The 23,730-nt window shown below is 39.4% G+C and overlaps 1 pseudogene; it reads right to left on the reverse strand.

Annotated features, from left to right (window-relative positions):
• Positions 1–22,797, reverse strand: part of LOC131903124 (leukocyte immunoglobulin-like receptor subfamily B member 3) — an 82,805-nt pseudogene extending 60,008 nt beyond the window's left edge.
• Positions 22,798–23,730: the final 933 nt, after the last annotated feature.

Below are 23,730 nucleotides of genomic sequence, written 5' to 3' on the forward strand. Positions count from 1 at the left end.
ATCCTATCATATCTACAATATCCCCATTTCTTCTTTAGAAAGAGATTGCATTTATAATCAACCCCCTTTAAATAAAAATAAATATTTATAAACAATGTTTTGGGAATCTGCACATAGTTTCCTCATACTATTTCCTTCTGGTTGGGGGCACTGTCAGTCTTATGGGGATCCTGAGAAAATTAAAAATTATAGTTAAATCCTGGCTGTAGTAGGTTTTATTATATGAATCTTTCACTTGGTTTGTTAAAGTTACCCAAAGCTATTTTTAAAGCTATTATTCCATGTTTTGTTCCTCTGATTTCTATCTCAATCCACTTGTCATTTGAATATAGAAAGGTCACTGATTTTTACATGCTTGTTTTATTTTTAACATGTTTCTTTGCTCAAAGTGATTATCAGATATAATAGTTTCTGGTGGCAATTTATTTTTTGGGTAATTTATGTATATAAACATAATTAGAAATCAATATACTTCAACTTCCTTCTTACGTATTTGTAGCCACTTGCTCTTCATCAGTTGTCTTATTGCTCTAGTTGAGACTTCAGACACTACATTGAACAGGTTGGAGAGAGTGGACAGCCATGTCTTGTTCCTGATTGTAGTTGAATTGCTTTGAGCTTCTCTCCAATTAAGTTAATGTTGAATGTGGCTTTCTGTGAATTGTCTATATTATGTTGAATATACCCCTTGTCATTCTAATCTCTCTAGTACTTACATTATGAAGAGGTGTTATGTTTTTTCACAAGCATTTGCACTATCTAATGAGATTATAATGAGGTTCTTGACTTTCAGTCTGTTTACACTGTGGATTGCATTTATCTATTTATGTATGTTGAACCATCCCTGCATCTCTGGGATGAACCCTACTTGATCATGTTTGTTGATCCTTTCATGTGTTTTGGATTCAGTTTGCAAGTATTTCATTGAGAATTTTTGCATGTATGTTTCTAAAGGAATTTAGTCAGTAATTCTCTCTCTTGGGTCTTTATTTGGTTTATGTATCAGGGTAATTATGGCCTCAGAAAGAGAATTAGGCAATGCTCCTTCTGTTTCTATTTTGTGCAATAATTTGAAATGAATTTGGGTTAACTCTCCTTTGTATGTCTGATAGAATTCTGTGTTGCTTCTATCTGGCCCTTGGCTTCTTTAGCTTGGGAGTCTTTTACTTATAGTTTCTATATCACTAGGGGTTACGAGTCTGTTTAAACCTCCTATCTGATCTTGCTTTACCTTTGGTAGGTGATATATAAAAATAAATGTATCTATTTGTTTTAGGCTTTCCAGTTGAGTGGAGTACAGATATTTAAATCATGTTCTTATGATTCTGTGGATTTCTTTGGCATCTCTTGTGATGTCTTGTGTCTCTGTAATTTTTATCAGTTTTGAACTTCTCCATCTTTTAGTTGATTTGGCTAAGGATTTATCAATCTTGTCAGTTTTCTCAAAGACCCCATAGAGTCCCTAGGGAATGGAGGTAGACAGGGAGGACAGGGCCTACAAGTTATTTGTTAGAGGATTGGGGATGAGACTGTGGAATTAGAAATGAAAACCATGCTTATTTCTCATGACAAATGACCAGCTGGTGGCAGTAAGAGTTTTTTTTTTAATTTTATTATTGTTTTTGTGTTTTTTTAAACAAATCTAAATTGTACTGATGTGAGAAGTGAAAATAAAGTTTCCCGAGGACAAGAACTCAGTGCTTAGACACTCTGAGTTACTCTGAAGCATATGAATGCCTAGAAAGCTTCAGAAACTCCCACAATCAGAAACTACTCTGAGTGTCTCCTTTCCAGATCTGAGTGGATTCAAATATGCCCACTGTAGGTAAGGTATGGGTGCTCAGACTCACTCAGAAAAGGGAAGAAAAGTGCTGATGATGCATCTGCAGATCCTATTATAACATTGCCCAGCTTCTTTCTCTCCTTCCACAGTAAACATGAGTAAAAGCAACAATTCCAGTTCATGCCACAAAACTGCCCACTGTCCATCCTTCTTGATGTTCTGTATCATGGGACTGGTGCTTTTCCAGTGCCTCTCACTCTCTAGCACCAGAGACCTCAGTGTCTCTCCCAAACTGTCTACCTGTTGACCCTTAGAACACGTCTCATAGAAATAAATTTAGGTCTTAATATATGTGGGTCAATTTTAGGGCTTCATCACTGGGACCAAAGGCTTTAAAGGGTCACTGGACATTGTTCATATCTGTAGTTGTCCTTGTAGTAAGTTTAACATCTACATGTATTCACATGGCTCAGCATAATGGATTTTAGGATGGATATACGTTTGATTGTTGGACTTGGTATGAATTAAAGGAATTCATGAAAAAGTGTTTTCTACCCTTAGCCAGAATAAAGATTCCAAGGTTGTACTGTAGCCCACACTGGAGAGTCATGGTCCTTTCCAGGGTTACTACAGGGCTAGGTAAGGCTAACTGATCTGGTTTTCAGTATAGTTCTAGAAACAGGTAGCATCACACAGGACAGGGCTGTGATGGGACCACTGAGAAAAGGACCTTTTGTCTGAGGGCAGTGTTGGTAATGGGAACACCAATTGTCCTCTTATCTGTCACCATGAGCTCTAGGAATCACCTCATTCTCACCATACAATTCCATTATGATGTGAAAAAAAATAAAGACCTACATAGTTATCTCTCTTAAAAAGAATGGTAAAGTTGAATTTATCCCTGAGAAGTTGTTCAGCTGGTCTTGCACAAACACTTGAGTTTTCTTCTCTATAGAGTGGATGACTGTTAGTCTCTAGACTGTCCTGACACCAGATGGTAAAAATTCCAATCAAGATACCATGGAGCCTGGTTCAGGCCAAATTATGTGTTTAGCGGATGACTGTTAGGAAATATATGCCTGGGTCCCAGGGTATTTGCTAATTTTATTTATATCTCAGATTTCCCCCTAGTGTTCCTTTTAACTGTATGTCATCTGAAGTTGCCACCCACATTTATAGTACATTCTCACAGTTCAAAACCTGGTGAAGAAAGTCTCTCACAAGTGTGTGCAATAGCTTGTCACTTGATTGGATCCAGAGACACTCACATTATTTGCAAAGATGAATTGTCACAGTTAGCTTCTCTGTTCTGTTGACAGTTTTCTCATTTTGACATGGGGATAATGATGCCTCTTTGCAAATTATCTCAGAAGGCCTCTTGTTGAATGGAAGAGACTCAAATAACAACTATTTCTTGCAAAAAGTCACTGTTGTATTTAACACTAAATATTTGAATAAATTACAGCAGTTTGTCAGGATGATTGGTCAAAGTCTTAACCATAAGTATTGGTTCTCCATAGTCACACTCTCCTTCCCAGAGCACCCTCTCCTATCAACAGTGCACCCAGACTTCAACTTGAAAATCAAGGCAAATAGTTTTCCTTGGCAACCAAGAAAACTAAATTGAATATGAAGTGTGCACATGCTCTTAATACATTATTATAATGATGCAAATTTAGAAAACACACATTCATTCTCCCTGGAATTGTGTATGAACATTGACCATATTAAGTTGCTGGCATGGAGCTGTCCATTCCAGTGCTAATTCTAAGCCCTTTGGGATCTCTGCCTGATATAGGGAATGGGAGAAGTGTCTGTTCTGTTACTAGAGGTTACATAAAAGTCTCTACACTCATGTATGTCTCTCTGAAGAGAGAGTGAAGACTCAGACTCTTCCCTGAAACTTGTGAGCTGTCCCGATTTCTGGATCCCACATGGAAATCTTTAGATTTTATTTGTTGCATTGGTTTATTATGCCAAAGTAAAACCTCATGCAGGGAGCTTTTGTATTAGAGTTTTCTGTCACCAGTTTGAAGAGGTAAATAGAAGCTCCAAGAACTTTGATACCTTACAGGAGAGTGCATGTAAAAAGAAGTACAACCAGTGAGAAAACTTGAATCAAATATTTAAACATGAAAAGTAAAATAGAGAAGGTGGCTATGGAAATTAAGAAGCCCCATGGTGAAGACACCACCAGATAAGCTCCGTTCCACTGCAGCAAGGTGTCAACACTGTAAATCTCTGAGAATCTCAGATGAGGAATTACAATGGTCACTTTAAAATTTCGAGTATGTAGCTAACTTCCTATCTGCCCAAGCACTACAGTTCCACCCCCAAAAGTGTTCATGGAATTAATAACCAAACCAATTAATTAACCATTACTAAGTAATGCTAAGCTACACAAGACTTCCAAGTCCACAAGATTGCTTAAGGAGATCCATCTTCTGCTTGAATCTGTAAGAGGCAGAACACAGGGTTCTGTGTTGACCTTGTTGTCAGGTTCCTGATTGAGATCTCTATCACAGACTGTCCTAAGATTCACTATTGGGTCAGATCAGCATATTCTTTCATGTTATTTTAGACACTTTCTTCTTCATCTTGTGTAAAGTCTGAGGTTCCTTGATGAATGCAGGACGAGCATCTGGTCACTTTGGCAACATGATACACCCATGATAGCCTAAAAGCCTGGATGCTCACAGACAATGTGAAATCAGTTAGTTGACAGGGCCTTTCATCAGAGACCTGTGGACAGCTAAGAGGCAGCTAAGACTGCTGTAGTCACCTTGGACCTAATTCAAAAGAGAAATGCCATCTATATCATCCTCTACACTCATACTGGGAGGTGTAACAGCTATGGAGATTGCTGTAAGCCATTATTAGTTATTTTTTTATATATTAAGAAAGGGGGACCTGTGGGAGCCCGTTCTCAGGTTCCTCGTGGCTTTACCCAGCAGGTCCGCATAGAGGATGTTTAGACCACGGGCCTGAGTGCAGGTGTCTGAGATGGTCTGCACTTGGCTGTGCTGGGGGAGGAGGTCTTTTGCTCCACCCCTTGGTGTCTCTATAAAAACCCTGGGGCAGAGACAGTCGGGGCCTGATGGAATAGGTTCCAGGCCCTCTCGAGGCTATCCTTTATTTTCTATCTGTTTATCTCCGTGATACTCTCCGCAATAAATCCTTCTATCTAATATTTCCTGCTGCTCGCACTCAAGAAAACTCTGGGGAACTGTGGGGGTGGTTGGGTAAACGCCCCACAGAATGGCGCCATGAACAGGGACTAAAGAAAAAAGAAAAAAAGGGACTAAAGAAAAAAAGGGGGGACTAAAAAAAGGGGGGGGGACTAAAGACAAATGAATAGGGACTAAAGGCAAAGCAATAGGGACTAAAGATAAAGGAAAATAATAGTTTTATTATAGAGTTTTTGGCGAAAGTGCTGAGTTCAGCCATGCCAGTAGATAAGGCATGCCGGTGTTATGGACAATATATATTTTTTATATATATATATTGAGAGGCAGGGGTTTTATCCTCGAGAGAAAAGGAAAGCGGACTGGAAGGATATCCGATTCTGCAGTGAAATTCTCTTCTGTCAAAATTTTCTATCTTCTATCCCTTTCTCAATTTCTATCTGTGAAAAATAAGTATAAGGTATAGTGTAGTAATATAGTTTAGGAAAAACTTAGAAGTGTAAGATCGTGTAGGAAAAAAATAAGTAAGGCAACTAGACAGAAAAACTCTTCAATTTTCTAACTTTGGGGGCTATAAATGCAAACTGGGAAAAAAATCTTTCTTTGGGCTTTCCAGGTAGTAAAAAAGCTTATGGGGAAGAGAAAGTTTCCTATGGAAGCTTTTGACTTGGGGACAGCTGAAATGCTAAGTCCAAGCGGCAGGAGAAAGTGTTTTCTCCCTGAGGCAAAAATGGGGATATAAGAAGTCAAAGTTTAAAGTTCAGAAGTTTTGAGAAAAGTTGGTCTTTCTCCTGGGAGGAAAAAAACTTTCTTAAACTAAAAGCTTTTCTTGGAAAATTTTGGGGGGAAAAATCTCTCTAAAAAGGCTTCATCTTTCTCAAAAGCTCTTAAACTTAACTAAAGCCTTTCAGAACTCTCTCAGAAGGACGAAAATTAGAATCACCTGAAGATATTAGTATGGGGACCACCTGTGATTAGCTCTAAGGGAAAACAACAAACTTAAGACAGCAAAACCTCTCCAAGTTCTCTTTCAAGCTTTAACAATCCTCCCTGCAATGCAGGAGGCAGGGACAAGTTCCTAAAAACCTCTTCTAAGCTCTGTCTCTTCAAGCAAGTGAAAGACAGTGGGTCAGAGTACCCTGAGGGAAACGCTTGGGAGAGTGTGGGTAAAGAGCTACAGAGAGCCCAAAAGGGCGGAAACTTTACCTGAGAAAAGCAAAAAAGTCAAGCTTTTCAGTTACAGCCAAGCTGAGGCATCAAGGGTTTTGTTTGAGCGTTTCAAAATGAAAACATGCTCCTAATCGTCCTAATGCAAAGATCCCCTAAAGCATTGTATCCTTGCTTCTGAGCAAAAACCCAGAGGCGACTGGCCAGCGTCTCTGAGTTGGGGTGCATTTCGGGAATACTAGGGTTCCTGCAGTTGCAAACTTCCTGGAGCACAGAGCTGAGGCAGGAAGGTGCAGGACCCAGGGGAAGGTTGCTAATGAACAACCAAAGCTAAAGCCAGTGAGAACGGCACAGTTGTCCACTTTCCTACAAGTCCCGGGTTTATAGGTCCACAGCTGCAAAAAGAAATCTGAGAAAAAACCTTTCCTATTAGAGTAAGGACCTTTCTGGGAAAACAGGACAGCTGAACTGTGTCTAAAGCAGTTGTACTGCTGAGTCAGAATGCTGTCTGGGGAAAGAGGCCAGCCAGGGCAGAACAGAACTATCCAGGAGTAAAGCTTTCTTTTCTGTCAGAGAAAGCATCTCTTTGAGAAAAGCTTTGTTTCAACTGACTCCGGTGAGATGAGGGAGTGTGGCCCTAAGGGGTGATTGCCTCTGGCATAAGCTCTGTCCTTGAGCACCCAGACAAGCAAATGCAACCCACTGGGGGACTGGGCCAGGTGAAGGCCTGATGAGGCAAAACACCTGTCCTAATGGGGGTTTAGAAATGGCAAAAACCTCCCTTGTTAGATTTTCAGTCTGTATGCAAACCACACAGACCCCGAAAACAGAAACGGACAAAAAACCCTACCTTCAGTAGCAGGGAAAGCCACCACTGTAGTGTCGGAAACTGTTTCTGGGGTAGAGGGGATAAATTGAGACCAAACTGGAAACTGTCTGGGAAAAAGACTCTGAAGAAACAGAAGGGACATAATCCTCCCCAGAAAATACATGACCTGAAAAAGCTGCTAGAATTTGAGACAGATTGGGGGGGGAAGAAAGCCCCTGCCTCCAAAGGCAGCTAGCAGAGGTACAGAGCCGGAGACAGATAGCTGAAGCTCTGCATTTGGGGGTGGAAGGAACAAGCAAAATGAGAATAAAATCAGTGGGAGAAAATCTTTGAAGGAGCTATGGAAAAGCTCTGTTGTAAATGTTTTTCACTGACTGGCTAAGACAAACACAAGCCCCTAGGAAAGTTGTTATCAGAAATGCCAGCCTCAATGCCGGCTAACGAGGCAGGTGCAGTTCTGATTTGGGGACCAGTGTCAAAAGAAGGAGAGACACCTGTTGAAGCCAGCTGAGGAGAGAATAGAAATCTCCCAATGTGCCATAGTTGAAAATGTAAAATGCTTGTTCAAATCTCCCGTTGCAAAAGCAAAAAACTTTGTTCAAACTTCCCGGGCAAGAATTTGTAAGCAAGTCTGGTAAAAGAGAACCAGTTGACTCTCAGGCCCAAAAAGAACTATGGGAAACGACTGATATAAGGGACTGATATTATTATGGACTGATATAAGGGAAATGCATTCTGGGAAAGGTATTTTTTTCCACTAAAGATGGCGAAATTGCCCTGAAACACATTTGTCAGTTCAAAAATACGTTCATGATAAACTTAAAATACAGCTTTTAAAAGAATAAGGAGGAAAATCGTCTAAGAGTTTAAGTGTCAGTTCCAATGAAAAATTGAAAGGATACGGAACTAGGTGCTTCGCGGTTTGGGGCTCCTTTGGTAAAATGCCTTATTTACCCTAATAGCTGTGCAAAGTTTTTACGGTAGTTGGATAACAAAAAGCTACCTATAAGAGCAAACAAGCCACTTTAAAATCCTTAAAACAAGGGAAAGCAGTTTATACACTGAACGTTGTCTTAGATATGAAGAAACTTATGTTGAAATTAAAGTTCTTTGCCTTTTGAACAAACTGCCTGCAATGAGTAATTCCTTTGTGCATCTAATAAGGAGACAAGGAAACAGCAATTCAAAAAGAAATGACTGCTTTATAGATGGGGAACGAACTTCAGAAAAATCTGTCTTAAAAAAATAGTTGCTTCACCTGAAAGTTCCTTATAAAAAATCAATGCTAAATATTACAGCTGCTAATAACATCAGGAGTTAAAGCTAATGAAGTGAAAATACTAAATACCGTTCAGAGCTGTGCCACTTGTGGCTTTACTCGCTCCTTTAGAAAAATACTTTATATCACCTAATAGCTGTGCGGTATTTGGCAAAGACCTTACAGCAGCTAAATACGGTAATTTCACCCTCAGTATGAAGTGAAGTTTTTCCGTAGAACAAACCAAATGTACTGCTGTAATAGAAACATTTGTCTGAATTGAAGCACTTAGGGGAACTATTATGAATTTGGGTGAAGGAACAGCCTCTAGTTAAAAACTGTCTACCGTGGACTGTGCATCTCTGCCGGTCCAGAACGGCTGAGAGAACTGGCAACTTTGGAGTGTGGCGTCATCCTGGGAAGGTTACAGTCCCCTAGCAACAACTATCACAATTCTGTAACAACAACACTCACTAAATCCCAGTGCTTTATAACAAAGCTGACTATAAACTCTAAACTTTAGAAATGATGTATGTACTTCCTGTCTAGTTAAGAGAATCTTTCTAATAGAGATAGTGATAATAATTAAGAGTAAGAAATAGAAAAAGATGAAAATAAGATATGTAAGTTTATAAAAATTCTCTTGTTAGATCTGTGTTAAGAAATCTTTAGGTGTTTGCTAAGTTAAATATATGCTAATGGTAGCCCTATATAAGTTTGTAAAATAGATCTATAGATCCTTTAAGAATATAAGCTTGCAAGAAGTATCTAAGGTAGTCTTAAGACATGTAGTGATAAGCTTGTAAGAAGTAAAGATGTTAGCTGTAAATGTAAGTTTAAATAAGAATAAGATGGAATGAATATAAGAAATATATAAGTAATAAGAAATATATTTGCTAAAGTAGTTCTATAGTTTCCTTAAGGAGTATAAATAAGTAGATGTTAATATGTTATATGTGAGTTTGTAAAATGTTGAATGTGAGTCTAAATGCTTTGTAAGGCAAAAAAGGTTATATGTGAGTTTGTAAAAAATGTAAATGTTAAGTGTGAGTCTATTAATGTATATGCTGAAAAAAACCTGAGATACAGAAGTTAGTGTCCTAGCAGACTGCAAAGCAGGCAGGCAGTCCGAGCAGTTTTCAAAAGCTCCAAAAGCAGCTAAGAAGCTATGAATGGCGGATGCCAGAACCAGCACAACAAGGCATCCGCAGCTGAGATCCGTGGAAAATCTTCGCAACACAGAAAAACCTGAGCTAACATCAAAAACAGTGTGGTTTAGAATACTACTGTACCTAAAAAGGTTGGTCTGTGAAAACAAAAGTTGTAGAGACACTTGTTTGAACTAAAATTGTTAACTGCAAAAAGTTTTGGTTGAAAAACATCTCTTCATATTTGGAAGTGAAAGCCTGATACCAGAATTTATTTCTTGTTTGAACTTTTTGAACTTGAAATGAGATAAAACTACAGAAAGATTTTGGTTCTGGATTTCTTCATATTTGGAAGGCTAGTACCAGAATTCAATTTATCATTTGAATTCTAGGACTTAATGAACTGAACAATAGATTTCATTGCAATGGGACAATTTTGAGTTTACTTATAGTAATGACCTAGGAACTGTTTTCTGGAATTGGGTTAAAAATGGAACTGTTTAAATGAAGAAACTTATTATTTCTACCTAGAGTCAAGATGTGTATGCATATATGCTTTATTAATTGGTGATTCATGTATTCTGTGTTAAAAATGCAATTGTTTTGTGGAACTGTTTATGTAAAAATGGAATTACATACAGAACTGGTTTTGTGTTACAAATGGAACTGTTTAAATTGAAAAGTTTGGGTTTTCTAACTAGGCTTGAGATTTTGCTTAAATTATAAAGAAAGGGGGAAGAGTTAATATTCCTTAGTCTAATTGTAAAAGTTGTTTGAGTGGATTAATGTCATGTTTTTGTTAGTAAGAAATGGAAATGGGGTATATTAAGAGACTACTACTAAAGTGTAAAGAGTTTTATTAAGAAACTGCTTTTGGATGTTTTGCTAAGTTTTCAAAGTGTTATGGTTAGATTGAGAATACTGCATTTCAATATGGGTTTGTAGGAATTGTATGAGTTTCTTCTAACTAGGTTTGAGATTTTGTTTAAAAAATTATAAAGAAAAGGAGGAGTTATGAGGTTGAATTATGTTTGCAGAAATTATGTTTAACCTATTGATATTAATGTACCCTGGTTTTGTGGAGTTAAGGAAATATTAAGTTTGATGTGAATACATCAAAGTTTTTCCTATGTTCTGTTAGCAAGAAAATTCAAATGATTGAGTTAAAGTTGTAAGATGGAGAAAATTGTTAACTATATTTAGCACCATATATGCTAATTCAAATGGTTCTGTTAAGAGTTTGCTTTGTGTTGTAAGACTGAGAGAATTGTGACTATGTATAGCAATATTTATGTTAACCTGTTAATGGTAATGATGAAGCTAAGGGATTCTTTAAGTTTGTAGTCGCCTTAAGAGTTTTTGGTTTAGAAAGGGCTTGAGGCAGCTAAGACTGCTGTAGTCACCTTGGACCTAATTCAAAAGAGAAATGCCATCTATATCATCCTCTACTCCCATACTGGGAGGTGTAACAGCTATGGAGATTGCTGTAAGCCATTAATAGTTATTTTTTTATATATTAAGAAAGGGGGACCTGTGGGAGCCCGTTCTCGGGTTCCTCGTGGCTTTACCCAGCAGGTCCGCATAGAGGATGTTTAGACCACGGGCCTGAGTGCAGGTGTCTGAGATGGTCTGCACTTGGCTGTGCTGGGGGAGGAGGTCTTTTGCTCCACCCCTTGGCGTCTCTATAAAAACCCTGGGGCAGAGACAGTCGGGGCCCGATGGAATAGGTTCCAGGCCCTCTCGAGGCTATCCTTTATTTTCTATCTGTTTATCTCCGCGATACTCTCCGCAATAAATCCTTCTATCTAATATTTCCTGCTGCTCGCACTCAAGAAAACTCTGGGGAACTGTGGGGGTGGTTGGGTAAACGCCCCACAGTGTATATTATAATTAACTTAATTTCACATATCAGCCATGGATTCCCCCATTCTCCCTCCTACCACCCCGAGCCCTCCCCCCAATACTCCCCCATTCCCATCTCCTCCAAGGCAAGGTCTCCCTTGGGGTATCAGTCCAGCCTGGTAGACTCAGCTGAGCCAGGTCCAGTCCCCTCCTCCCTACACCAAAGCTGAGCAAAGTGTCCCAGCATAGGCCCCAGGCTCCAAAAATCCAGCCCATGCACCAAGGACAAGTCCTAGCTCCGCTGCCTGGGGACCTCCCAAACACTTCAAGCTAATCAACTGTCCCACTAATCCAGAGGACCCAGTCCAGTTCCATGGGGGCTCCTCAGCCATTGGTTCACAGTTCATGCATTTCCACTAGTTTGGCTATTTGTCCCTGTGCTTTTTCCAATCCAGGAGCTCAATTGGCAAGAGAGAGGAGGGATTGTATGAGCGAGAGATATTGAGCAATAGCTTTTTAGCAAACACCTATCTCCTCCTTTTATGCCCTGCACATGTCACTGCATTTCCCCAGCTGTAGGGCTCTGGCTTAAACCAGATTCTTCCTTTACTTACTCTCTACCAGTTACTTTCCAGGGGACAAGATCCTGGCAAAGACTTAGGGTCTCAATAAGATTGGTCAGTGTTGGGGATAACTCACTTAAGATATGTATTACCAGGGGTTCACTGGGTACTGACCACAATTGTGGGATATCCTTGTAGTAACCATAACATCTGAATGTCCCTCTGTGGACTGGGGTAACAGGACCCATAGAGAACATGGCTTCATAGTACTCATTTATATATATATATAAATTGTGAGTCCAGAGAGCTGGAGAAATTCTCATATTCCTTGGTGAGAATTAGCATGTCATATACGCACAATGAAATACATTCAAGAGTCATGTTCCCTCCTGAGGTTGCCACAGGGCCTGGCAGGGCCAATAGACTCAGTTTATAGTAGTGGATTGCTAGGAAAGAAGGAGAAAGCCTTTTTCACAGGCTCACACACCCAAATGTTCTTTAAGGATAGCATGTGGGAAGGGAAAACTTCTGAGGGCAGAGCCTGGCCTTAAGACCCTGACTGTCCCTTCACCTGTCACCACCAGTTCCAGGGTGTCACTGCGCTCTGACCAGCCAGATGAGCTGTAACAGTAACAGCGATATTGTCCCCCATGTTGCTGTGTCACAGAAGGGATGGAGAACTTGGCCTTGTTCTCAGGCTTCTCTGGGGTCTGTGTGCCCCAGGGTTTTTGTCTTCCCTCTTTATAATGAACATATATTTCTGCATCCAGTGTCCCCTGACACCAGATGGTCATGGGACTTCCTGAGGTGACCACAGAGTCTGGCTCAGCCCTGATGGTTTTTCAGGGGAGTAGGAGAGAAAGAGGTGGGTCTGTCTGAAAGTGCCACAGAGAAAGTCAGACTTGCAGATGACATTTATTTTTTCATTTAAATCAATTCTTCCCTCATAAAATATATCCTAAAAGCAGCTTCCCCACTTCCCCTCTCCCCCAGATCCAATGCTCATCCATTTCCTTTCAGATAAGAACAGGCTTCTGAGTGACTGTAGAGAGATTCCTAAAGGTCTTATCAAATAAGAAACACAGAGCCAAATATGGGGGGGGAGCCTTAGTAATCAGGGAAATAGTGAGAGCTACCAGCTAGCCTTAACTTACCATGCCACCGTAGCTTCTCAAGAGAGCTACTTCCTGTCTATCTTGGCTTTTATTGCCTTGCTGTTCTGCCTCTCATTGGCTCTTAGCCCACCTACCTCACTTCCTTGTTACTGCCTGTCTGTACAGACCTCCAGGTCTCTATTGTTGATACTGGGATTAAAAGCATGTGTCACCATGCTAAGCTGTTCCCTAGTGTGTCCTTGAACACACAGAGACCCTGCCTGCCAAGTGATCAGATTAAGGACATGTGCTACCACTGCCTGACTTTTGTGTTAATTGCTTGCTATTACCTCTGATCTCCAAGAAAACTTGATTTACTAACATACAAATACAATATCACCACATTTCAGCAAAAATAAAATACCACTGCATTTCCCCTTTTTATCTAAATAAAATAAAAAAGAATAAAAAAGTTATAACTAGTATAAGAAAAACTATATGCAATAAGTATAAAAACTATATACAGTATATACAAGCAATAAGTACACCAACAATTTGTCTAGTCAATTTGCATTTGACAAATTCAGAGGAAATATTCCATTATCAATTCTATTTTGGTAAGTACAAAATGTACCTAACTCATTTTCTATTTTAACTTGTATTATCATCAGAAAACTATGTTATGATGTCACTTAAACTCTTACATTTTATACCTCCTTAGTGAGTTTCTTTTCTGAAATTTCTTAACAAGGAAAACTGTAACTAGAACTATCTAATCTTCAACTCCCTCAGAGACCCAAAAAGGAAATAATATTACTTAGTAAAGCAGGAAGTACAAACAAGTGACTTCCAAAAAGAATGTGAGTTGACAGAAACAGCCAGCTGCCTGGACAATCACTTGAGGTTTCTCTGCAACATTGGGGCATCATCTTCAGCCTACAAACTTAGTGTATCTGACAGACTCATTTGTGAAATAGGAAGTACACAAGGCCTACAGCTCAACTTCACATTTGGTGCAAGTATTCCATGTATCAGATAAACTTGAATTCCACCAGTGTCCTGTCATGATTCAGGATTTTAAATTCTGGAAATTGCTGGTCTTTTTGGAATTTGACTGCCTATTCTTCTCGGCTTGTGGATGGCTTCATCTCAGCATTCCATTCTTCTCCACATCCCATTCTTCTTGGGTTTTGTGGGTGGTTTCATCTCAGCATCCCATTCTTCTCCTCATCCCATTCTTCTTGATTTGTGGGTGGCTTTGTCTCTTTTATTAAATGCCACTCTACAATTGAGAGGTTAGACTCCATCGGCCTAGTTATTCTTTCAAGAATAATTGTTACAGCTACTGTTCCACTGCATACCAGAAGCCATCAGTCCATTGCCTGTTCAGCTGCCTTCGAAGAAAAGAACACTACACCTTTTCCAGATTACAAAGCCACTTCAGCGTTGGTGCCATATTGTCCTGGCCTCAGGTGATGCCTGTTGCTAAAGCTGAAACCACACTTATTTTGGCAAATCATTTGTTTTGTGTCCTATTTGTCCATTTTGGATAGCATACTGTCAACAGTCGATGTGAGGGCATTTTTTTTTTTTTGGTTTTTTCGAGACAGGGTTTCTCTGTGTAGCTTTGCGCCTTTCCTGGAACTCGCTTTGGAGACCAGGCTGGCCTCAAACTCACAGAGATCCGCCTGGCTCTGCCTCCCGAGCGCTGGGATTAAAGGTGTGCACCACCACCGCCCGGCGATGTGAGGGCACTTTGTTGCCCAGTGGCTAACTTTTGCCACAATGAAAGTTAACTCCATACGCCCATATGTTCTCTGAAGTAGATTGGTGCATCCAGGAGCCAACATGTCTCATAGTCATAAAAAAAAATTCTAAGTTATTAAAACATTTTAAATGTCATAATCTGTAGATCTCTGAAGGTTTTGAAAATGACCTATCTATCTAAAATATATCTCTGCTTAATATTGAAAACACCTAATGTGAATAAAAGATCAGTTGTAGTGACTAACTGCTAATTCTCATGTCTCTATATCTTTTTTTTTTTTTTTTTTTGGTTTTTCGAGACAGGGTTTCTCTGTGTAGCTTTGCGCCTTTCCTGGGACTCACTTGGTAGCCCAGGCTGGCCTCGAACTCACAGAGATCCGCCTGGCTCTGCCTCCCGAGTGCTGGGATTAAAGGCGTGCGCCACCACCGCCCGGCTCATGTCTCTATATCTTAATAGTTGATAATAATAACTTTCAAGGATTAGCAAATTGCATTACATTGTTAAATGAACTGTATAGGTACAATATCCTGAACAAGATTAGAAATATATGTACAGCATTTTCAAGCAATATCAAACTCAATATATATAATTTGTATACAATATATAAATCCAATGTAAAGTATTTAAAACTACTAGTTGTCTTTTAAAAGTGGATTCAATAATCTACCTTTTTATCTATATCATATCTATATCCTTTCTTTTTTTCAGAGTAGATAAAATAATCTACCCTTTATTCTATCATTTCTACATTCTTTCAGAGTAGATTCAATAATCGACCTCTTATCTATATCCTCTTTTCTTATTTTTCTTTTTTTAAAACAAGAACCTTAAATCTAATCTCCATTGTTTATCCCTTTTCCTGACCATTAACAACAACCACAACTTACAACCAAACCTAAACAATGACAACATTCCCAAACCCAAAACCCATGCAAGACCCAAAATCACCGACCCCACCTCACCTGTTGGGAATGTGGGCATTGTGTTCTTAAAATTACTTCCTGCTGTTTGTGGGCAAAGACATCTTTAGGGGATCTTGAAAGGAAACTTTTTTGAATTAATTGTCAGGTTCTGGGAGAGTTAGCTATACCATTTGTTGTCCAGCCTCCTAATAATGCCAAAGTGCAGAGCTTATCTCAAGTCTTTGTTTGAGTAGTCTGTGAAGCTGGATCATCTCAGCTAGTCATCTGGAAATTGTTCTGAGCAGTTTTATAGTCCAAAGCTGATCTTTTAGTGATATTTGTCAGCTTAGTGGTATTATAATTGTCTATGTGGAATCATCATTGTGGGTCCCCATTATCTTTCTGGATTCACTGTTAGGCCTGAGCATGATTCCTTGCAGAAAACTGATAGAGACTATAACACAAAAACAGGTGTAGGCAGCTAAATGAAGCCTTTTTTTTCTAGAATTAATAAGTACTCTATATGACCATTAGTATCAAGACTATATATATATATATATATATATATATATATATATATATTCAAATTTTGATATAAAATTCATGCCTTAAGAAAAGTTTAAAGAATCAAAATAGAACCAAAGAATTGAGATTAGTGGCAATAGAATAGTCCCTTAATTTTTTTCATTTTCTTCTGTCCCATATCAGAAGATGGCTCTTTCTTCTTATATGATACAGAGATTTTGCATTTTCCTTTTAACAACATGCTTGGGTTTAGAGGAGACAGTAATTCTCCAACTCCAAAGCCAACTTTAATTTTTAATTGAACTAGGACTACAAGAAGACCATTTGTGTTAAGTGTCTGTAGAGAAGAGCAGAAACAAACATTTAGGAAGTCTTATGAAAATTTCTAGGTGATATACCAATAGTTCAATTCACTCCTTTTCTTGGGACATTTTTTTCTACATGATTTGTTCTTTTTCTTCAGTTGTCTCATTTGTCAGTGTTCTTCAGATTCCTTAGCCTTCATTCTCCTGAAAGACAAAAACAAAAACCGTTCCCCAAGCCTAACTTTGAGGAGGTTTCCTTTTGGCAAGTTATATCTGATTAAATGAAAAGCATTTGTTAGTGGTGTAAATTAGTTTAAATTGGATGATCATGCTAGTTGATGAACTATCACCTGTTCTAATTAAGAGGTCTCTCTTGTTCAAATTGAACCTTTAACAATTTGATGGTATCCACAGCTTATCTTCTCCTGTAGAAACAAAAGCAACACCTTGTCCCCAGTGTAACACATGTCCTGGTTTCCATTCTGAAGTCAGCACATCTTTAAAGTATACAGGCTGATTTAATTCTGTAGTTTTTTCTATTATCCAGTGTCTCTCTACCGATGTTGTTTCTTTCTCATTAGCATTGAAAAAATTCAAAGTTAATAGAGCATTATATAATCTATTTCTGGGGGGGGGTTGTTACCCCTTTCTGTTTAATTAGCATATCCTTTAGAGTTCTATTTGATCTTTCTGTAACTGCTTGGCCTGTAGGATTATGTGATATACCTGTAATATGCTTTATGTTGTAATAAGCAAAAAAAAGTTTCATTTTACCAGAGACATATGCTGGAGCATTGTCAGTTTTAATTTGTGCAGGTATACCCATAATGGCTACAACTTCTAGAAAATTACAGAATCAGCTTTTTCAGAACCCAAAGCAGTTGCCCATTGAAATTCTGAATAAGTATCAGTGGTATGGTGTACATATTTCAGTTTTCCAAGTTCTGCAAAGTGAAACATATCCATCTGCTAGATTTCATTCTTCTGAGTACCCTTTGGGTTACGTCTTGCTGGGAGCAGAGTCTGATTATAAAAGGAACAAGTAGGATGTTTCCTTACAATTTCTTTGGATTGTTGCCAGGTTGTTGAAAATCCTTTTTTAAACCTTTACTATTGACATGAATTTTTTTATGGAATTCAGAAGCCTCCAGCACATTTCCTATCAATAATTTATCAATCTTGTCAGTACCTTGTGCTTGAGGGCCTAGCAGACCTGTATAGAATCAGATGTGAGTTATATATAAAGGATGCTGCCTATTCCTGATTATATCTTGTAACTGAATAAATATTGAGGTTAATTATGACTCATCAGGGATAAATTCTGCAGTCTCAATATGTAAGTCTGTCAGAGACCAAACATGGACCATGGAAAGTACTAGCTAAGCCAGAGAACAAGCCCCTACCCTAAACCAAAGATAAGGAACAGGTCAGGCAGGTCAGGTAGCATAGTAACAGAACAATGGGCCCTTACCACCTAGCAGCCTCACAACTTGCATGACTTGCACATAGCCCTTCACCTGCACTTCCCTCTTCACCTGCATGTACTGCACGTCGTGCACCCCTTCCCTCCTTCCCTCCCCCTCCCATGCTATATAAGCCTTGCTGAGGAGAATAAAATTTGCAGCTTGATCAGAACACACTGTCTTGCTGTCATTCTCTCGTGTCTCCCCCATCCCTCTCATTCTCTCCCACAGGTGGGTCGCCCCCGTTGACACCCCACTGGCCGGGGCAACTGGCGCCCAACCTGGTGGCTCGACCCTCACCTTGTTGGGAGTTGAAAGTCCTTCTCCAGGAAAGCCCAGACGTCTGGTGGAGATTTTTGGTGATTGTCCGTTGAGACCGCCGGATCGACGCCCTTTCTTGACAATCCGGAGGAGAGCGGGAAGGACGAGGTTAGTCTAAATTTAGGCTTAACCAGGGATGGGGAAGTTCTTACCATTACCTTTTTCCTTAAGGGCTTTAAAGAGGCCCTCAAGACACAAGGGATAAGGGTTCATAAAAAAAAGACCTCAACAAATTCTTTAGTCACTTAGAGGACTGTTGTTCCTGGTTTCCCCAAGAAGGGACGGTTGATGTTAATGATATACTAAAGGTTTATTAAAAAAAAAAAAAAGATTTTAGAGACCCCTAAAGGTGTCAACCTTGTAAAATTTATTTACCGTCAGACTATGATAAGCGACAGAGATTCTAACCCCTCCATTTTAGGGAGAAAACTACGATTACTTCATTCAGGGTCTTACAAGGAGGTAACACAATATTATCACACTACCAGACCTCCTGAGAGTGTAAACTAGAGTTATTGAAGTTCACTATGTTCTCCGTAGCAGCAGTGTCCTGCTACAAACAGGTTTTTTTTTTTTGTTGTGCTCAAACTAAATGGATCTAAGGACCAACTTGAGCCTTAACTTCTAAATTGCTAACTAGGAGCTCACTCCAGCAGCCATCATTTAAATAACAATGCAAGCGCCACAGCCAGAGCCAGTTTAAAAACTAATGGCAACACCCAGCTCTCCTAAAAAAATGTCTTATTTCTCTCTCTTTCCCCTTTTTGGGTTGACTTTTAAGTTCTTGGTAATTTACAGAAATCTTGGCCAAGTACAAGAACTTCGATTAACCCATTTCAAAAAAACAGGTCCTGCTTAGGGGACGCCCTGCTAAGACCTGTATGGATTCATCAGACCCCTGAAGACGTTTGGGGGTTGGAATCCTAAACATCTGCCTTCTTCCCTCTGAACCTAACTATCTGCTATCTGCATCTCAGCTCACTTCTGCCTGTGAGTCATCTCCACCCTTCTCCTCACCTTGCCATTTCAGGTGGCTATCTGGCTTGATACAGACTGGGTACAGCTGCTACAAAAAAAAAAATCCTCCTTTGTTTTACTGTTTACTGTGCTTATCTCATTTCATGATACTCCTTAAAGGATTTATTAATGTGTTACTCTCCTCATATATTATATTTTTGAATAAGAGTTCCTGTTTCTGTATTAAAATAACTTCAGTACAAACTTAATATTTTTAAGGCTAAACCTGACAGGTATAAAACCTAAGTTCTAAGCTTATAAGGACAACTAACATAAATTGTTAAGAATAACTTTACTTTAATTATAGATAATTAAGATAAAATTTATTGATTGATTGGCTGACCTAAACTGTAAACTGTTAAGGATAAGTTGTACTTAAGCTATAAGCTATTAGAGATAATTATTAGGATACTAATTAAGGGTTAATCATCTCAAATGATCAAATTCTCTAATGTATGCAAAATCATATTTATATACATGCTGAGTATGCTAAGTTTCATATAATCAATTCATTACTTAGCCCCCTAGCATTTAAAATGTTTAAGCTTTGGACAAAACTGCCATACCCCTTATTGCCAGGATTTTGTCCAAACTATGCTTTGAGATCATTTAGATTATATTCCCATTTACCAGGCCTAAAAGATAATTTGCCTTGCTATCCAAATTCATAGAAAAGGTAGCTTGCCAAACTGATTTCAAAATAAACTTTGACTGTTCCTTTGTTTAAAGGAATTCACCACATTGGCTGCTCTCAGTAATCAATGACCTATATCTCCTGATGAATTAAATACAAAAATGCTTTTAGATGTAAAGTTTTTATAGGATATAAAGGATTAGATATAAAGAATGTTTAAGAACATTAAGAAATAGTTTGTTGTATGTGTAATGCAAGTCATTGGGATAGAGAAGTGTAACGTGAACATCTGGATATGTCATGGATGATACAGAGATCTCAGTGAGTAACCTAGAGATATTGAGGATGTATGCCTAAGTTAGATTTATGGATAAGGTTTTTATTGAGGTCTGAGATAGATATATAGGCTTTAAAAATAAACTTATGTATACCTTAATACAAAAGTCTATGAACCTCTTCAGAAGGGACACTGAGGCTAATTATAGGCCGTAGCTTCTCAGCTGTACAAGGTTGCCCTAGGGATGTGCGATTCTGACTTTACTTTTGTACAATTCAGATTCATACAGGGCAGCGCCTAAGGGAGCTGCTGGTGTGGATTCTAGTGATATGGCCTTCTGGGTTCAGAAAATTAAATATTCCAAACCAACTAAACACTTAAAATACAGGGAAAGAAGATAATTGGCTTGCTAGACATAAGCATGGAAGTTTCTTATATTTCAAAAAAAAATTGGCCAAGTACTTAAGACGACTATTACTTCTTCGTCTCTTACAGGCCTAGGTCAAGCTAATAATGTAGCCAGAAGGTCAGGAAAATCTAATGCTCCTATCTGGATCAAACAATGGCTTTTAAATGCTGAGAAAATTATAATTGCTACCTGTCTGGTGGAGGGAAAACTTAAATATTGGGCATATAAAGTCCCCCATCAGCCCTTATATCACCCCAGTATCTTTTTATTTAGGAAAGTCAGGCTTATAGACTGTTACAGGTCCTTAAAAAATTAAATAAAATTTATTAAAGCCAAGGAAAGTCTCACAGCCTGGCTTGCCATCTCCCAGGGCCATCCCCAAAAATCAAAAAAAAAAAAAAATCATCATAGATATACAAGATTGCTTCTTTACCATACCTCCTCAACCTAAAGATTGTCAGCATTTCACTTTTAGCTTGTCTACTCACCCTGCCGTGATGGAGGCCAAAGCTGACATACAGAGCAGGAAATGCGAGTTCTGTTTATCCAGGACTCATTCATTGAGCAAAGTTCCTCATATATACAGATTAACTATCAAAACTAACTGTCAATTATAGCTTCCTCACAGTTCCCCAACCTATATATATGTATACATGTATATGTATATACATATATCTTATAATACATTTATTGTACAGATGATATTATATTTATATCAAACTATAAAACTTGTGAGTCTATAGAATGGCAACAGGATATACTGACACCTTTTCATATGTCTGTCCAACAATTATAAATTCTCTTCCTATGGAAGCTTACCCATGAGGCTTATGTCCTTATGATTTATGGTTATGAAATAAAAAATAATACACCATTTCTTTCACTGTTTTTTAATTTTAGGAATGCCTTGAGCTCATATATAGACAACAGCCTTACATATACTTCAAGAGCTCTTAAGAATTGGTGCTTAATTTTTCATATCCCCCACTACAGGTATTCCTCATCACCACCAGGCCAAGTCACAAAGTTACACCTAAGCCTCTATGATCTCCTTACTAATATTTAAAAAGGTCCTGATGTTTTCATAATATCAGGAGGAGGATACATGTTTTTATAGGACATTGACCCGCCTTTATGAATCCTGGATTGCCTGGTCACACTGTATATTGGCAGCTGCAGGACAAAGGCGCTCTAAAGCTGCCAGTCTAAATACAGGCTGTTATTTACCTCTAGATTCTTAAATATTGAGCCTTGACTATAAATAAATTGATACAATTCCAGATCCTTTTGATGAACTGTTCATCAAAACTTATAGAAATATGATTAGAAGTAATAATTCTGTTCTAAATGTATTTTATTAATTTTTGTCAAAATATATATGAGACTTGAGAGATATATAAATAACACATTTCAGGTTTCATTCTCTGGCTATTCTGAAGTTTTGTTGAGGCTCCAAGGACTCATAATTTTGCTCTGATAAAGTTCAACACTGTTATATTGCTATCATGTCTAAGATTTTGTCTATTAAGAAGGTTCTCATAAGCTTCAGGAGATCACGCCAGTGGTGATGGCGAGCGATCAACATTTGCCAATGCCCACAAGCCAAGAAAGACTGGGAGGAATACAACCTGACTACAGTTTATATCTCCCACTTACAAATTTTCTTTTTCTTCTCTGGGGTGGGGTCAGACTGCCCACAATTGCAAAATTTATTGAAGGGAGGAAAGTGTAGGATGCCCCAACCCGTGACTGCAGTCACTTTGGCTGTCCTCCTGGGGGTCGGGACTGCAGGGACTGGTACTGGTATAGCTTCCCTGATTTTATGTAATCAACATTATTCAGAGCTTAGAATTTCCATAGATGAGGATATAGGGCAGCTTGAGCGAGGCATTTCTGCCCTTGAATCCTCCCTCATCTCCCTTTCAGAGGTGGTCCTCCAAAACCGCTGAGGGCTTGACCTCCTCTTTTTACAGCAAGGAGGTCTGTGTGCTGCTCTTAAGGAAGAGTGCTGCCTTTATACTGATCACACAGGAGTAGCAAGGGATAGCATGGCCAAGGTCCGGGAAGGCTTAGAAAAGCGCAAAAAAAGAAAGAGATCAAGAGCTAGGCTGGTTCCAAAATTGGTTCTCTGCATCTCCCTGGCTAACCACTCTCCTACCATCCCTTCTGGGACCCTTGGTTGGCCTCATTGTTGTCTTGACATTCGGCCCTTGGGCCTTGTCTCGACTAACTCGATTTGTGCGCGTTCAGCTGGCCGAACTTCAGGCAAAACAAATTCAGGTTCATTACCATCGCCTCGATCTCCATGATCGTGGTCTCGATGAACCAGATAAAGACTCCATATCAGCACAGGCCCCTCTGCTCAGGGGAGGATGCACCTGTGCCTGGGAGCTGGAGCCCACTGCATAGGGGATTGAGGGTGCAGCCAGGACTGCAGAAGGCAGGGAGACTAAAGTACTCCACCATCCTGGGTGCCTTGGATGACATGCTCTATTGCATGGCGGTTATGCAGACCCTACACTCTTTCCTCCCGAATTCAAACCCGCCCCCTGTAAAACACTGCATCATTCCAGCTTCCTTCAGGGCATGTGGGGACGCCTACATGGACCGACAGTCAATAATGGAACTTATCAGGGATAGAGCCTCTGTCACCCCTCTCCCGTCATGGCAAAAACATTTGGGCCTCCTTTCTTTGTTTTGCTATACATATAGAAGGGGGATATGTCAGAGACCAAACATGGACCATGGAAAGTACTAGCTAAGCCAGAGAACAAGCCCCTACCCTAAACCAAAGATAAGGAACAGGTCAGGCAGGTCAGGTAGCATAGCAACAGAACAATGGGCCCTGACCAGTGACCTTACCACCTAGCAGCCTCACGACTTGTATGACTTGCACATAGCCCTTCACCTGCACTTCCCTCTTCACCTGCATGTACTGCACGTCGTGCACCCCTTCCCTCCTTCCCTCCCCCTCCCATGCTATATAAGCCTTGCTGAGGAGAATAAAATTTGCAGCTTGATCAGAACACACTGTCTTGCTGTTGTTCTCTCGTGTCTCCCCCATCCCTCTCATTCTCTCCCACAGGTGGGTCGCCCTCGTTGACACCCCGCTGGCCGGGGCATAAGTCCATTCTTTCAGCACACTGAGAGTCAGTAACTATGTTGAGAGTTTCTGAAAAATCCATTAATACCAACAGAATAGCATACAACTTTGATTTTTGAACTGAATTATAAGGACTT

This window comes from Peromyscus eremicus, chromosome 1 (genome assembly GCF_949786415.1).
Source record: "Peromyscus eremicus chromosome 1, PerEre_H2_v1, whole genome shotgun sequence".
NCBI classification, from domain to species: Eukaryota; Metazoa; Chordata; class Mammalia; order Rodentia; family Cricetidae; genus Peromyscus; species Peromyscus eremicus.